Here is a 16,420-nt window from a genome sequence, read left to right as displayed (position 1 = left end):
TCCAGGAGGTAGTTTGCACAACTCGTGCATTTTCAGGAATGTGCAAAGCAACAAATCGATTTTAGGTTTTAGAAAGACGACAAATAGAAACAAAGCTGTTCAACACAGCACATAGCTCTAAGTCGTGCATGGAAGTGAACTGGTGCCACTCATGGAAGTGAACTGGAAACAACCTCTTTTCCCTGCAAGGCTTGCAGGTAAGGGGCCTTCAAATGCTCATCACATGATAGGAAGATAGTATTTATAGGTAGATAAATGGGATAGACATGTTTAGACAAAAAGCAAGTAAATTGAGATCTGTGATAACTGCACTACCCTAAAGGCAACTACTTGGCCAATATTTCCTTTTTTGTCAGAAGCTGAAGAACGTGCCCCTGTCAGATTTTGGTGAGAAGGAGATACACCCCCCCACACCCCACACTTACACTTACAGCATTAACTGATGCTGTAATCATGAAATGTGTATGAAAAACATAGTTCAAACATGCTGTTACGATGACCATTCGAAAGGGGGAAGGTACTTCCTTAGATTATTAAAATATCTGTCCTGAGCCCAAGAGACAAATCATGTAACTGCTCCTCCGTGCAAGACCCTCCCTTGGCAGCCCAGCTAACTTCAGGGCAGAGAGGATATTAGATAGGAGTAGCAAGAAGTTTGTAACCCCTAAGACCTGAAGGTCCTGTTGTAATGCAACTTTTTTTGGTATCATAGCAGTGTGAGAAGCAAAAATAAATTTTGGAGACAGTGACTAATTTTCTTGTACCTGCTATTACTGCTGATTTTTTTTTTTTTTTTAAGCCTAAGCTATCTGCTGGGAAAACTGATCTTGCTGGATCTTCCTTTGTTTGTTTGTTTGTTTTTAAAGTAATAGAAATGGTCAAACCTGGAAATTTCCATCACTCTCCAACATTTCCATAAATTAAAATATTCATTTAGAATGTAGCTTTTTATACAAAATTCTAGTTTATTCTAACAACATTTACAGAAAATGTAAAGATAAGTTTTAAAATAATAAAAATATTTGGTCATTTCACTAGTATAAAACAAAATTTATTGGAAATCTTAGATTTTAATGCAATGAAGAAATAATCTCAATAACAACCTCAGATACTCACTCAGACTCTGAAACATGATTTAAGCTGTGCTACGATGCAATGGGACATCTTTAATTGTCACTGTATAACACTCTGTTAAGAAAAGTGTGATTGATGTCCTTTTAATGTTCCTTAATTTTTTCTTAAAAATAAAATAGATTTATTGGTATTCACCAGAGCCCGAGTTCTTCCATTAGGTACGTCTGGAGCTATTCAGAGATTTCATATGTAGCCATAGCTGTTTTACATTCCCTTTTATTTAACCTCATTAAGCAACCTTAAAGCCATGGGACCTGACCCGGTATTACTGAATTAAGATTATCTCTTGAATTCCTTTTGTACACCATGCATTAACCAATCTACAGAAAAAGCAGCACTTTGTTAAAGGCGATTGAAAGGCAAGGTATTTCCATATTTCTACATTTCATGCTTTATTGTTTGAAATTCCATTCATTATTGTCAGTGTTTGTACATTCTCTATGTTTTAAAACAATTTAACAAGCATGTCTAATTAAAGAAAAACCCTGTTAGTGATAGGAAAGAGGAAAGAAAGGAGGGGGACAGTTATTCTGCACTGTTAATAAAAGCATAATGCGTAAGTCATAGTAGGGTTTTTTTCTCTCCCTGAACAGTTTTCTGAAATGTTTATATTCTCAGAAGTTTTTCATTTGTGTCTTTGAACCTGTAGTCACATAATCAGATTAATTTTTTTTCCAGCAACCAGGTATTCTAAAATGGTTCTTGAATACCTAAGAGAACAAATTGGCAGATCGGGGTCTCTACATTAATTCTGATTGACATTTTTTATGAAGCCAGAGGTTAGCTAGTATATCCTTCCACAGAGCTGCTGGGAATAGAGTTTTGCACCCTAAATTCCCTAAAGGGACAGGTTTTGCTGCTGTTACTCTAAGGAAATAGAGCCGAGGCTGTTTTGTCTGGCTGTGTGTAAAGATGACAGAAAATGGTTAGATTGTTTTAACTTTATTCACCTACCAAAAATGATGCTTTTTGGCATTTTACATGTTGCTTTATGTACCTCTGAGATAACCTTCACTGACCGTCTCACAGTTGTTCCTTCTCCAGAGGGATTTCGGGCATTGACATAGTTGTTTCCCTGCAGATCCCATTTTGGGGAATGTCACCCATGGCATGACAGCAGCTCAGGCAATGGCTTTGCTGCTGTAGTAGAGAATAGTCTAAGGCTGGATTCATTCTTCTTCTTTTGTTCCTGTTACTTATAATGAAATAGATTACTATTTAAGCAAAATTATCTTTCAAAGTTCTTTTTCAGTAGACTTTTCTTTGAATTTAAAAGTACTTCATAAGAAGCAAAACAAAGACAGTCTCATTAGTATCTGTGAAATTGGCACATATGGGGAGATTTAACACCTTTTGAAGTATTGCTTATGATAGTGATACGTATTAACCAATTGTCTCTTACTGTGGTGTGAACAATGAGATGAGTCTGGAGTCATAGCAGGGAAGGATGTTAAAAGCTGTAGTGATATTTGTTGATAAATTTGCAAGAGTTGCAGTTGGCTGTAATGCTACCCTCACCCATATGCTTCACTGCAAATTAACGTGCTGAGTGACTCTCCCACTCACCCCCCGTCAAAAAAAAATCTGAGTGCTTGGTTTGAAAAACACTATTATGTTTGAATTTTCTATTGTACCTTACCAGGTTGCCATGGTGTATAAACTCACACAGTACCAAATTTTCTACAAGTTATAAAGGCTGAGCTCATGTCAGAAAATCATCTTCCACAGACTATCAAGGTTATTTCCAAACTTTGGAAAAAAAAAAGTCTCCAGCTCAGTGACTAATGTTTCTATTAGCCAAATACACAAAGCAAAGTGTGTCTTCACGTTGTGTGCTTTGCTGAAAATTCAAAAAGTGATGCTTCTCCTGAGGTCTGTATAACTCATATAGCACTTTAACCTGTGATTAATTACAAAGGGAGCGGAAGCTTTTCTCCTTCCCACTTGTGCTTTCATCAAAACTGAAAATCCTAAAGTAAATCTCTGCTAGGCAGTAAGAGACCCAAGTGACTTGCTAGGCTGATTAAAAGTCAGCCATCCTGCTGGGTCTTGAAACAGCACCGAGTAAAACCGGGATCTCTGGAACGGAAACATCTACTAGAGATCAATGCTGTAGAAAGTAACTGTTTTTTGAGGGGAGAAATGACACTGAAAAAGCAAAAGGCGGCTTCTGCGCAAGTGCAAAGCTGATCAATGGGAGACCAGGTAGGACTTTTTGATGTGGGGGTAGTGGTTTTTATTGAAGGTTATGAGCTTCTGATGAGTTCTGGGGGTGGAGAGAGGGGAATGGCAATAACACCATTGAAGCACCATCTTTAGTTAATCCACTGCAGACTGAATCACAAGTTAGTGAGTTTTGCCATGCAAAAAAGCCTTTTGACTGATGGTATTTGATGTGCAAAACTTTCTTGCTGAAGGTGAATCTGTGGGCAAGGAGTTGCTCTCACTAGCAGCCTGGAAGAAATTTTCCACGGCAAAACCCAATGACATTATTTGAAACGTATTTCTCCATCAAGTAGTATTCTGCTATTTTTATGTTTATTTGTGGTCCAGATGCTCTCACAAAATTTCAATGTTATCAAGATAAGGTGAGATGAAAGGATGGGGTAGGGAGGGGAAGAGCAAGGTTTCGTTCTGGATTTTTGTTTGTTTGTTTTGAGCCACTTCTGTTCTTTGTCCACCTATTTCACCCAGAGAGCATGTCAGCTTTCCATGGTGGAATAGTTATCTAAAGATCAGAAAAGGTGGTTCCTTGCCTTGGTTTTGCTGTGACTGTAGCTCAAGAACAGAAGCGAAAGGAAGCAGGAACACAAGACCCATCTTCTTGTGAATGGAGAGTGGGCAGATCCCAATGTGTTGACTGAAAAAGAAAATATGGAGTAGTTTGCCTGGCAGGTGGTGCACACAGCTGAATTCCTCTTGGGAGAGCTGTGAAAAGCAATCAAGGATACCTCTGGGAGCCCCAGCTCCTTTAAATATGTCTCACCCAACGTAGCATTTCTTTGCAAAGGATTAGGGTCACCGAGAGTACACAAAATGGTTTTTTTCCATTACTTCTCCATCCCCAGTTTCCTCCCTTCACAGATTCTAATAACTTCATTACTCTCAGCAACAGGTGGGAGTGGAGAACTATAAAAGCTGGGGTTTTGGGGCTTGTTACTATCATTAGATCACGGCGGCACTGCCCCAGCTGTCCCTCTCTCCAGTGGTCCTGTGCGCCTTAGGGCACAGCTGGGCACTTAACCAAAAGTGTAGCGCTCCCTCCTTTCAGCAATATTCAGGGAGCTGAAAAAGGAGATCAGAGAACTCACATAAGCAAAATAAATAATAAAAATAAGGAAGTAAATGGTTCTGCATTTTAGTTTTTGGAACTGCATGAGGAGAGCAGCAGCTGGGGCTGAGCAGGGGAGGGGGAGAGTCGTAATCAACATGCTCGTTTTTCAGTAAGCCCCAGATGCAGATCAAGAAATGCAAAGTTTGTGCTGACTAGGAGACAAGGGACGCGGTTCTCATCCAGCAGAATGTAAATTAAAAAATAATTGTGAGGAATAGCAAATTCTCTGAAAGTGTTCAATGCCTTGCATATTTTTTCCATAGTTATTTTCTTTCTATAGATGAAATAGAACGGCCTGGGACTTGCTCTGGGAATATTTCACGCACCTTTGTTCCTCCAATAGCCCTACCTGGCCCACAGGGCACGTCCCCTCCAGCTGACAAGCATGAACTGCTCTGGAAGTAGAGGTTTCCAGGTGGTGTGGCTTAGGAGAAGCCAGGTGGTTGAGAAGGAGAGGATAAGCAAACTGCTAAGGGTGGAATTCCCAGGCAAGGAAACTGAGAAACAGCAAAGGCTGCTTTTGCTCATTTGATGTTTCCATGGATTGAGGGAATTCAGTTTTAGGGGAATGAATATGAGCAAAATTTGCACACCTAAGTGAATATTGAACAAATCTGAACACGTTTCTCAGACTTGTCCTAGTACTATCCATACCCCAAGCAGCCGCAACGCTGAATTATGGGCTCATTGCAGTGTAAGGGCAAACACGAAGTCAGTAAAGAAATGTTAGTCTTTGGTCTCTAGTTCTTTGACCAATCTCATTTTAAATCTAGATGTCTTCCTTATGCGATATATTCTCTGGCTCACCTAACTAATAACTGAGTTAGGTAATGCTGACAGGCCTATAAAGAGCATGGATTTAGGGAGAGTTTGCAGGTTCTTGGCCAGTTAACTGGTTCTTATTTTATATTCCCATTGCACCATACATTACAACATAAGCTGCTCTTCAGTATATCATGGGAATGGAGAGAAAATATTAATAACTTGGCTCATATATTTAAAAGCATATAGAAAGCACTGACTCGTTCCGTGTGTGTTCCCAGTTCCTCTTCTAAATTATTCTCAGCATAAAGCATGTATTTACATTCAGATCAGAACTATTCACAAGATGCATGCAGCTGTGGAATGTGTTACATATTGTAATTATAAAGATATATTTGTTCCTTTTTCCCTGTGAATAGATTCTTGTATTGATTCGTTCTTACTTCTGCATACCTACACTGAGGCGATGGGGAGAAGGTTGATTTTATGTGGAACGACTTTAATTGCCTTATCTCTGGGGAAGAAATATAGTCATTGAAAACCTCAGTTACAATTTTGTAACATTTTTTCCAAACAGACTTAGACTAATGATCCAAAATACTTTTCTTCTTAATTAAGACTATGGTTGTAGATAGTTACTGGGATGCTTGGAAGGTTAGAGGAAAAAAAGAAAGCCTAGAAAAGTCAAGGAAAAAAATGTAATGTTGAGCACACATTTTTTAAATCAAATGAAAGCTATAGCTTCTGCAAATTGTTTTGAGAAAAAGAGTTATCCAGCAGATTCAAAGCCATCTAATAAGTGAAAACCTGGACAAAAGCTGGAGTTTTACTTTTAATCCTCCAAAAAAAAAGCTAACAAAGAGTCAAAAGACCGAAAAAGAACCAACTCAAATCCCAGACCCCACAAATAGATCTTCGTGGAACATTGTGACCCTCAGGCTTGGCTCTCGTTTTCCTGGACATAAATGGAGACAAAACCTAATAGAGTCAGTAGACGAGGCCAGTGAGGCAACCACAAGGTGTGTCAGTTGAGGATTAGCTACATGAGCAAGGACTATTTGCAGGCTTTGAAACTTTTTTTTTTTACCTCTAGTACCTCCCTTTGAGGTAATGTCCCCAAAATTGCTCATAGGTTGGCATGCTTTGGAGACGCTGTTTTGAAAAGCAGTAATGAATGTTAAGAACTAGTATGCACTCTGTTGGCTATTAAGTTGCGGGTTTTTTTTAGTTCTGAAATATGAGGATCTCCAAAATTACAGCAGCAATATGGATAGTTACTACAGTTGTTAATATAACCATTATGTATCAGTTTGTTTTAAGAATAGTTAGAATATGCTTATTTTTAAAAAAATGGAGGGAAGGAAAAACAAACTTTGTGCTGGACCTGACATATTGACCTTTGAATATTTGAATCCTCTACAGACATCCTGCAGGGGAGAGCTGTACAGAAATGCTGACAGAGAATGTTGCATCAGATAAACAGATCAATTTTCTTGGCAGAATAACAACATTTTTCCTTCTTTGATATGGGGCAAATGGAATTGCTGAGCTGTGTTCTCAGTTAAGATTAGATACATATTTTGAGTCCAAAGCTCCTCTCTATCAGAAGTTAATATTAACAAAAACCACTAAAGCCTCTGCTTTAAGTACTGCTACTACTGCAGTTAACGTGCGTGTGTCTACCTGAAAGTATAGCATGAACGGATCTTGCTTTTCGTCTACAAAGAAATATATTCAATTCTTTTACAGGAATGGAATGAAATGCTTCAGTTCACAATGTTTGTTCTTCTGTGGTTTAGACGAATACAGTACATTGATTTCTCAAATGAGCGTGCAAAGGTTCTCTCTCTTATAGCCCCAAGAGGAATGTGTTATTGTTCTCTCTCATCTCAGCATCTGCCCAAGTCGGGTGTTCTGCCTTTCCCCATCTTGGGTTTTCCGGGACTTCTTTTTCTCCTATTTTTTTTTTTTTCGCAATTATCATAGACACCTTTTGGCTCAGATGGTCTAGTCTTGCACGAAAATTAGATTTTAATTAATCTCTTGCAAAAATTTCAGCCTTGTGTGGATGATGTCACGTTTCCATTATCTAACCCTTAATAACTGATTATAGCCTAATTGAATGTACTAGAGGAAAAACGACAGGATGTCAGGATATAAAGTTCATTAAGGAAAATCAATTTGCAAGGCTTTAAATTGCATTAAGGGCTACCCTTTAAATCATCTAATGTATTTCTTCCTGGTTTGGGAAGGTAAATAGGCACATTGTGGAGAAATATGTGCAAGAAGAAGTGGTGGATTTTGTGGGTAAATTAAATTGCAAATGGCTGAAGATCAGACAACAATTCCATTATCAATGACAAGCTGCCAAGGTACTCAAAGGAACACTTTGCCAAGTGCCTTGTATTTTCCATTTCTTTGTCATTTAAAAATAAATAAATCTTGCTTGTAGGTTGGACCAAGATGTATCTCATTTTATTAAAAAAGCCGATAGAGAAGGATTAATGAATACCAACTGTGTTACTTAGTCTCCCGGATGGATTTGGCAGCCCCTTTACATGCCAGACCAGATGTTTTAATGTTTTTCAAGTCTATAAACAGTAGAAGATGCTTATAGTCATATTCTTGGCATCATCATCAGCTGGATGCATTTCAATTAGTGTCTTTTGTGGTATTAAGTCAATACAGTACCTTTGTGAATTGTTTAATAAAAGCAGTCAGTGGGAGACAACCTTACCTCGGTAGTTAACTCTTGACAGTTATTTGGGGATGTGGTGATACACTGGTGACAGCTGATGTCTCATGAAACCGGTGTATTCCTGTTGGGGTCTCAGAGCTAGCTGCATCTGCTCGTGGCTTCCTGGATGCCCAAGGGAGACAATTTCAGAGTAATCCCGAAGAGGGAAGGTGAGGGTGATTGATAGCTGGACTCTGAGGCCTGGATCTGTCTATGCTACCTTGCATATACTGGTGTGGTCTGACTGGTATTGGGATATCTCTTGCTCTTTGTACGACCTCTGGGCTTTAGTACCAGGTAACAATGGTTTTGTTCAAAAACTACAATAAAGTGTTAGAAAAAAACATATTACAAGCTAAATTAAACAAGATTTCATTCTGAAACAGAGACTTTTCTTTCTAGCACCCTGGTTTCTTCTTGCTGCTATTTTGGGCTGGATTTTGGAAACAACATGGGTTAGTCCATCAGAGAAAACAGCTCTGCGGAGAAGGATGTGGGAGTTCTGGGGGACAACAAGTTCACCATGAGCCGACAATGTGCCCTTAGGGCCAAGGCCAATGGTGTCCTGGGGTGCATTAGGAAGAGTGTGGCCAGCAGGTCGAGGGAACTTATCCTCCCCCTCTACACTGCCCTGGTGAGGCCACACCTGGAGTACTGTGTCCAGTTCTGGGCCCTCCAGTTCAAGCAAAATAAGGAACTACTGGAGAGAGTCCAGTAGAGGGCTACAAAGATGGTCAGAAGACTGGAGTATCTCTCTTACGAGGAGAGGCTGAGGGAGCTGGGTCTGTTTAGCCTGGAGAAGAGAAGACTGAGGGGGGATCTTACCAATACTTACAAATACCTTAGGGGCGGGTGTCAAGAGGATGGGACCAGACTGTTCTCAGTGGTGCCCAGTGACAGGACAAGGAGCAACGGGCACAAACTGAAACATGGGAAGTTCCATCTCAATATGAGGAAAAACTTCTCTACTTTAAGGGTGCCAAAGCACTGGCACAGGCTTCCCAGGGAGGGTGGGGAGCCTCCTTCTCTGGAGATATTCAAACCCGCCTGGACACGACCTTGTGCAACATGCTCTAGGTGAACCTGCTTTGGCAGGGGGTTGGAGTAGGTGATCACCAGAGGTCCCTTCCAACCCCAACCAGTCTGTGATTCTGTGATCTATATCTCTTCTTTGGGATGCCTTTTGCATTCACACATTCCCAGCACTGTGGTGGGAGACAAAGGCCCCACTTCTGACCAGGACTCCCCTCTGGGGTCAGGGCAGTACGACCAGGCAGCAAGTCCTGTTGCATGACTTTGGGTGTTTACATGGTACATGACAGTCTTTGATGAAGGGATATGTCCCAACCACAGATTCAGTACCACGGACATATTCTATACCTGCATTTCTTTGTCCAGGATCTGATTGCTTACCAGAGCTTGCCATGGTTGTCCTTTGCATCAGTGGGGATGATGAACCCAGATATCTCAGTATGCAAAAGCAGACCCGCAGTCTCCTGTTTACAGTGATTTTAAGGTGAGATAATTAATTAGAACTTCAAAAGAAGATGATGGCATGTTTAGCATAAGTTTTAAGTCATTTTTTGTCACCTTCCCAGAAGTTGTTTAAAGAGGGGAGAATTGGTACAGTATGTCTTTTTCTTTGAGATGGTTTATACAGAGTTTTTAATTACATTGGAGATCTCTTCAATGTAATTTTGTATGACGGCATCTGGTACAAACTGGATGCCTCACTTTGATCTCCCGTGGAACAGAGGTTGACAGTAATCTTCAAATGAAGAGTAACATCAGCAGAAAAACAGAGATGAAATTAACATATTGGAGCACAACTTTTCTTGTAATCATCACCATATTAAATATGGAGGGGAGTATTCTGAAAATCAAGTTTGCATTTTGAACAGTGTTAGCGGGGCTGAATTGCCCTCATTAGCTATTTTGTATTAAATTTGATAAGAAAAACTGATGCTGACAAGCACTGGAAATGTTTTTTTATTCTTGTTTTTAAACATTTTAGATCACCTACTAAAAATCCTGTAATATTTTGATGTCTCATTCAAAAGGTGAACAAATTGAATATAGAAAATAAAAATGCAGTCTTCTCAGCATTTTGCTCCTTGTAATGGTACCAGAATGAATATCATGGCGCATCTGTGTTTTACTTTACTTTCAATTTGCAACCATATTTTTGCATATTTGATATGATTGAAAAAGTATGTTGCATATTTTTGCAATGAATTTGCATTTCAGGTAAAAAATTTTGGCCAGTTTTCTTGTAAATTCCACATGACTGTAAGGCCCTTTATTTTTTTTTTTTTGCAGGATTTTAGAATATTCCCAGTGTCTTCCCTGGGTGTAAATAAGATGCATCAAAATATACTGATGCTCACTTTTATGTGTTATCCCACAGATGAACTCACAGTGAACATTTTCATTCTGAATACATTCAGTTTTGTTTTTTTTTAAACAGATACATATTTGGGAATGCTGAAGGGGGAGAACGTACTTTTTGTAATTCCTTGCGTTTATTGTGAAAACTTCTAAATATTCCTACAAGCATTCATTGAAATCTTTCTTCATTGAAGAGTTTTATTCCTAAGTAATCACAGAATCACAGAATTATTTTGGTTGGAAAGGACCTTTAAGATCATCGAGTCCAACCATTAACCCAGCTCTGCCAAGGCCACCACTAACCCATGTCCCTCAGCACCACATTTACACGGCTTTTAAATCCCTCCAGGGATGGTAACTCCACCCCTTCCCTGGGCAGCCTGTTCCAGGGCTTGACAACCCTTTCAGTGAAGAAATTTTTCCTGATATCCAATCTAAACCTCCCCTGGCACAACTTGAGGCTGTTTCCTCTCATCCTAAATTATATATGATATAATAATATTACATATTATATATATTATTATATATCCTAATATTACATATATTTTGTGTGCCAAAAACATCAGGTTAATTTAGTCCTTACAGTAATTCCAGAGGAGTCACTAAAGCCTTTCTTTCAGGAGACAGATGCTGCTGGAGGGTTTCTGTGTTTTCCTGGTGCTGGCTATACCTCATTGCTGCTTCAGTGAGGAGGGATCCAGACAGAAGAGAAAGGCCAGTGTCCTCACATTGATAGCTGTTCTATTAGATGGATGGAGGTGGGATTTAAATACGTTTATTGTACTTCATTATAATTTTTTAATGTTCTTTAATTGAAAATATGGATTTGCTACAACCTGCTTCACCAAAAATGCAATCTAATTTGGGGTACTGCTCTTTGTTCAGCAGGCACTACCACATAGAAAAATACCATTGCAGGTTGGGGTTCAGCTACTCTGTCAAAGCAGTACGTTGAAAATTAATAACTGCCAACACTACACTCGGGTCTCATCGGTGTAATTTGGACCTAGCCCAAAGCCTGATGAAGATGTCAGTGTGCTTTGAACAACACCTGTAGTGAACTGGCACTTATGTATTCTCCATCCTTTACGTGCCTCCTCTCATCCCAGTGTCACAGTCCCCAGCCTGCATCATGTATTGAGGACTTGGCTATTACTTCTTTCTTTTGTGTTTTAATGTCTCTCTATGTCTTCCTTGACTGCATTTACATCAGGACAACAGAGCAAAGCAGAAGAGGGACTCAGCGATGCATGGTTGCAAAAAAGCATCTGTTTGTCACTCTTTGGTATGGCGATACCCTCTTTTGGGTTGACAGAGGGGGTTTTTGGAGGCAGGGGAAGACAAATACTGTTATTATTTTCATGCAAGCTCAAAACTCTAGCTACTGCACTGCCATTAGGAAACAGCATATGCTTGTGTCCCTGTACCTTGAATGGGCTCGTGAGCTGTCAGGGTACCAGATAATTTAAATTCACATTGGCACTGATGGTATCTTTCTTTCCTTCTGCATAGCACAGCAGAATGCCTATAATTGAAGACAACTATAAAAATATATAACCAGGCAGCCCAAGTTTCTCATTTTCATAAGAGTTGAGGGCATGTCTGGAAAATAATCTTAGCAAAAAAATAATAATTATGGTTGACTTGCTATTTGCAATTGAGACATTTTGTCATGCAGTGATTGTCTCTTGCTTAGCATGACAAAAAGCTAGACAAATATAGAGCAAATCTGCAACAGAAAAGCAGAGAAAGCAGTAAGGAACGAGTGGGAAACCAGGTCTTTGTTAGATTTGTGACAGTGAGTACCATGATAAGAAAATCCATTGTGTGTTTTCTATCATCAGGCTGAAAATCTACTGCAATTTAGGCAATGAGAAGCTCATGTGCCATTGTGCTGGTACTGCTGTGGTTATGCTGCTCGTGGATGGCGGAGAGAGGGAAGCAATCTGATAAATGAAATGTAACCACCTGATGCATAATTCAGTCTTGCAAGGGCAGTGTAGGAAAACAGTATCATATCTAGACAAATTAATCTGTCTCAGGTTTATGACTATCTCAAGGCCTTCTCGTTCATTGTCAGTTCAGTCACAGGTATATATGTGATTATTATTTCAGATGGAAAGTTCTTTTCCAATAGCTATTTTTGAAAGATGCTGTCTCACAGCAAAATCACTTTAGTGAAGTATGCTTTCATTTTGAAGTACAACAGCAACTGTCAGTAAGAGCTATCATTTGTTTTGCTTTGTTTTGTTTTGTTTCTATTATTTGTGTATTATCATTTCAGGAAATAAATTTGTGTGTAAGCAGTCAGTGCCAGAAGTCTGAACTTTCATTTGTCGTTTTAGATGTTGGCACCACCGTGGTGCATCACGCTCACCAACCCCAATCATAACCAGCTGGTTAATAACAGCTGCGTAAAGTTGGCTGGACTCACAAATTGCAACAACTTAATAAATACAGAGGGGAAAAGGAATATTACGGCACTTTGCAGGAGACTGAGGCACAGAGAGGTTTGGTCCCCTGCCTACAAAGGCATCTGGGTGTACTGATTGCACAGACCGGGATCCGTCGGAGACCCTTGGCCAGCTCTGTAAGTGTCGATCTACACACCAGCAACTGCTGGTGTGACATGTACTGTGGACAGTGTTTGGGGTCAACAGGCTGTCCTGAAAAACCTGAATTTATGATATCACATCTTCAACCAGTACTAAAGTTGACTGTAGACTCCATTAGAATGGATCAATTATGAAAAGTGTAATATAAGATATAGTAAATGATAATATAATAATGTGTGTATCTTTATTAAATATCATATAATACAAGAATGATTGTATCTTTATATCATATAATACAATAAATGATAATATAATGACAAAAACTGAGTACCTGTTGGGCCTCTGGAGTGATTTTCATTCTCTCTCCCTTCCCCAAATACAACTCTGAATTTGTGGTGCTTTTTCTTCCAGCTTTCATGTGTTTGTTTTACTGGGCATGAACTGCTTTCTATGAACAAGGCACTGAAACCTGCCCAGCTTGCAGTCTGTGGTCTTTCCAGGTGGGCTATTTTATTTTCCTGCAGACCACATCTGGGTAAGGAAGACCCTGCAAGAAGACCTCACAGTTCAAATGTGAGGGAATTGCATCCAGGGGGCGAAGGCAGGGGAAGAAAGAGTGATTTTGGGATTGGTGCTAGGGATTTCATATGTGAAAACTGAAGATTCAATAGCTTCTGTTATCTTTAGGACTAGATATGCAGAGAGCGTGTCTGTGGCTCTTATCCCTCAGGCTATCTGGAAAGATCATGGACATTCTCCTCGCTGTGGTGACGTACTGAACATACATACATCTCATTCATGTAGCGTTGTTCACAAACAGGATCATGGCTTTAAAATCCAGGGACAGAAAAATGTCCTTTTGAATTAGTCCAGTCCTTATTCTGTGCTTTTTATCTAGTTCCTTCTAGTTTCCTTCCTTTCTAGTTTTTTTTTTCTACAAACAATAGAAAACGGCAGATAAGGAAGCAGGCTACAGCACATATAACCACTTAGTTTCTGTCAGCTAGACAAGCACGCTTTCTTCCTCCCTGATATAATGTCAAAAAAAAATGTGAACAAAAGCATGTTTTAATTCACTAAGTTCCTTCAGTGCTGGAGCTGATAAAATCTTAAACGTGCATCCAGAGCCAGTGGCAGTGGAAGAAGGAAAGGGAATCTTTCTCAGTGCATACCAAACAAACAAAAAAGGAAAAAAATCCTGACATTACCCAGCGCCATAGCAAGGGCGAGGAATAAATGGGTTAGAATTCAGGAAGAAAAGTCTTTGGAGAGTAGTTAAACGTGATGCTGCGGTTTAAATTTCTGCTCAGGAAGTCCCTGAACTGCAGACTGGCAAAAACTGGGAGGGAATGATGAAGAAAGGATCAGCCTCCTCTCTTTTCCTAATGGTCTTTCCCCAAATAACTACAAATAAACACACAATGTTGGACTTAATAGACTTCTGTTCTGTCTCCAGGTGGCTGTTTCTCATATTGGTAAGCAGGTCCCCAGATGTAAGGCTGGGACAAGAATCTTGACAGTTCGATAGCAGCATGACATGTAGAGAGATGGGTAGGAGTGTTCTCAAATTTTCTTTTTTTTTAATCTTTTTTTTTTTTAATTTTCTGTATACACTTCTCTCATATTTCTACAATATCTGCTATAGGAAGTAAGTAACTTTAAACAACCAGTCTATTCAGTAATTCATATTATCTATTTAAGTAGGATTTATGCTTCGAATCTGCAAACGTTAATATTCATTTATACTTAATTTTACAGAGCTGTCAGCAAAGTAAGCTATGAGGGAATTAACAGTGCGTGTTCTTCACAGTTTTCAGTTTTACTGAAGAATATACCCAGAGAGTATTGACAGGACGCTGTTAAGATGTATGGAAGATTTGGGAGGAGAAAGCAGCACCATTTTTGCAGATTGGTGGAGGTGGAGACTTTTCCTCTCCCACCTGTGGCTCATGACTCTTTCCAGAGAATAGAGCAGTCAAAAGTGTTGGTATGGACCAACTAGTTTTGCACTGAAAAAAACCCCAAAACCGCAACAAACTCCCCCCAAACATTTTTGCTACCTTGCTTTATTACTGCTTTATAAGGCATGAACCTAAAGCATGAGGGGGTCATGTCTTCTTCCTAAAGGTGTCTTAAAATGATGAACATTTCTAAAGCCAATAGTTTATTCTTCACAATATAATTCATGCTGATAATAAATGAATTTGTGGAATTGATGTGATTTCCATCTGCTTCAATGCTATCTGTTACAAGTCCATAAAAGAGAGATTTCCAGAATAACAATCGGATATTAAAAAAAAAAGGAGTTACTCAGTTTCTCACCCATAGTAAATTTATTTGGAGGAGCTGAAACTTCCTCATAATCATATCAAACCTGAATTGCTCTTTGTATGACCATCAGGACTGAATCCGTATTTCTAAAGGTTTCATTTCTGGGGGCGCTGGAAATCAGATTTTGTTCTTTGTGCACCGAAATATTAATAAATATTGCATATCAATTTTTAACTTATCTTTTCTTTGTTTCACTGGGTATGGCTCATAAAAATGTCTCTTACTCCACTTACTAATATCCAAACTAGGCGAAGCAGCATTAAAACGGAGCACATAAATACAGCAGAAATGCAAATTAAAGAATTCTGTTAACAAGACCTGCCTGAAGAAATCTGTACAGACACAGTAATATATATTTCCTCCAAAATATCTTAAAGATCCTTTTCTCTACCTCCTGCACATTATAAAACACTCAGGGAATTATAGATTAAGTCCTGGAATACACTTAGATCATTATTTTCAATGACAACAATGCAATTCTTTGAACACTGTGAATTTCGTATATACAGAACAGCAGTAGAATAAATAAGGCATATATTGCATCGGAAAAAAGCTACATTTCATGATTCATTTGGGGTTTGGCAGAAAAATAGGAACAGGTAGCTATCCTCACAAAATGATTATGAGCTGTCTGGTGAAGATTTTGTTAGTGAATAATTGCAAGCAATAATTTTGTTTTCTGTAATTTAATATTATATTATACACGTATATCAACAATGGAGATAAACAAATCTTGACAAGCCACAGGCCTCAGTCCCAGTTTAAGGGCAAAGTCTGTGTTTGCTACAGGGCTTACAGAAACACCGAATAACACCTTTTTCCTCTGAAGAGCCGATGAGCATCCTCATGGTGTTATGTATTATTCAGTACTTTAATTGACAAGCACAGCTACTTTTGGCAGGTCTCAGGTAGCTTCTTGAGTTCTCACCTTTTGTTGGCTCTTTCTTGGTCATGTGCCACTGCCAGTGAGGGCTGGCTTCTCAAAGCTCCTGAAGGCTTTTGCTCTGTCAGCTCTAAGTTGGCTTTCCTTGGCCACTCCCTGGTTAGGTGTGTCCCAAGCCGGTTGTATACAACTGCCCATTGATCATGCAGGTACCAATGCTCTTGGAAGCAGCTATACTACCCATAGGCAAGAGTAACAGGAATGCAAAAGGACCTGAATACGTGTCATCTCTGACA

This window comes from Nyctibius grandis, chromosome 21 (assembly GCF_013368605.1).
Source record: "Nyctibius grandis isolate bNycGra1 chromosome 21, bNycGra1.pri, whole genome shotgun sequence".
Lineage (NCBI taxonomy): Eukaryota > Metazoa > Chordata > Aves > Nyctibiiformes > Nyctibiidae > Nyctibius > Nyctibius grandis.
Note: the sequence above shows the minus strand (reverse complement) of the source record.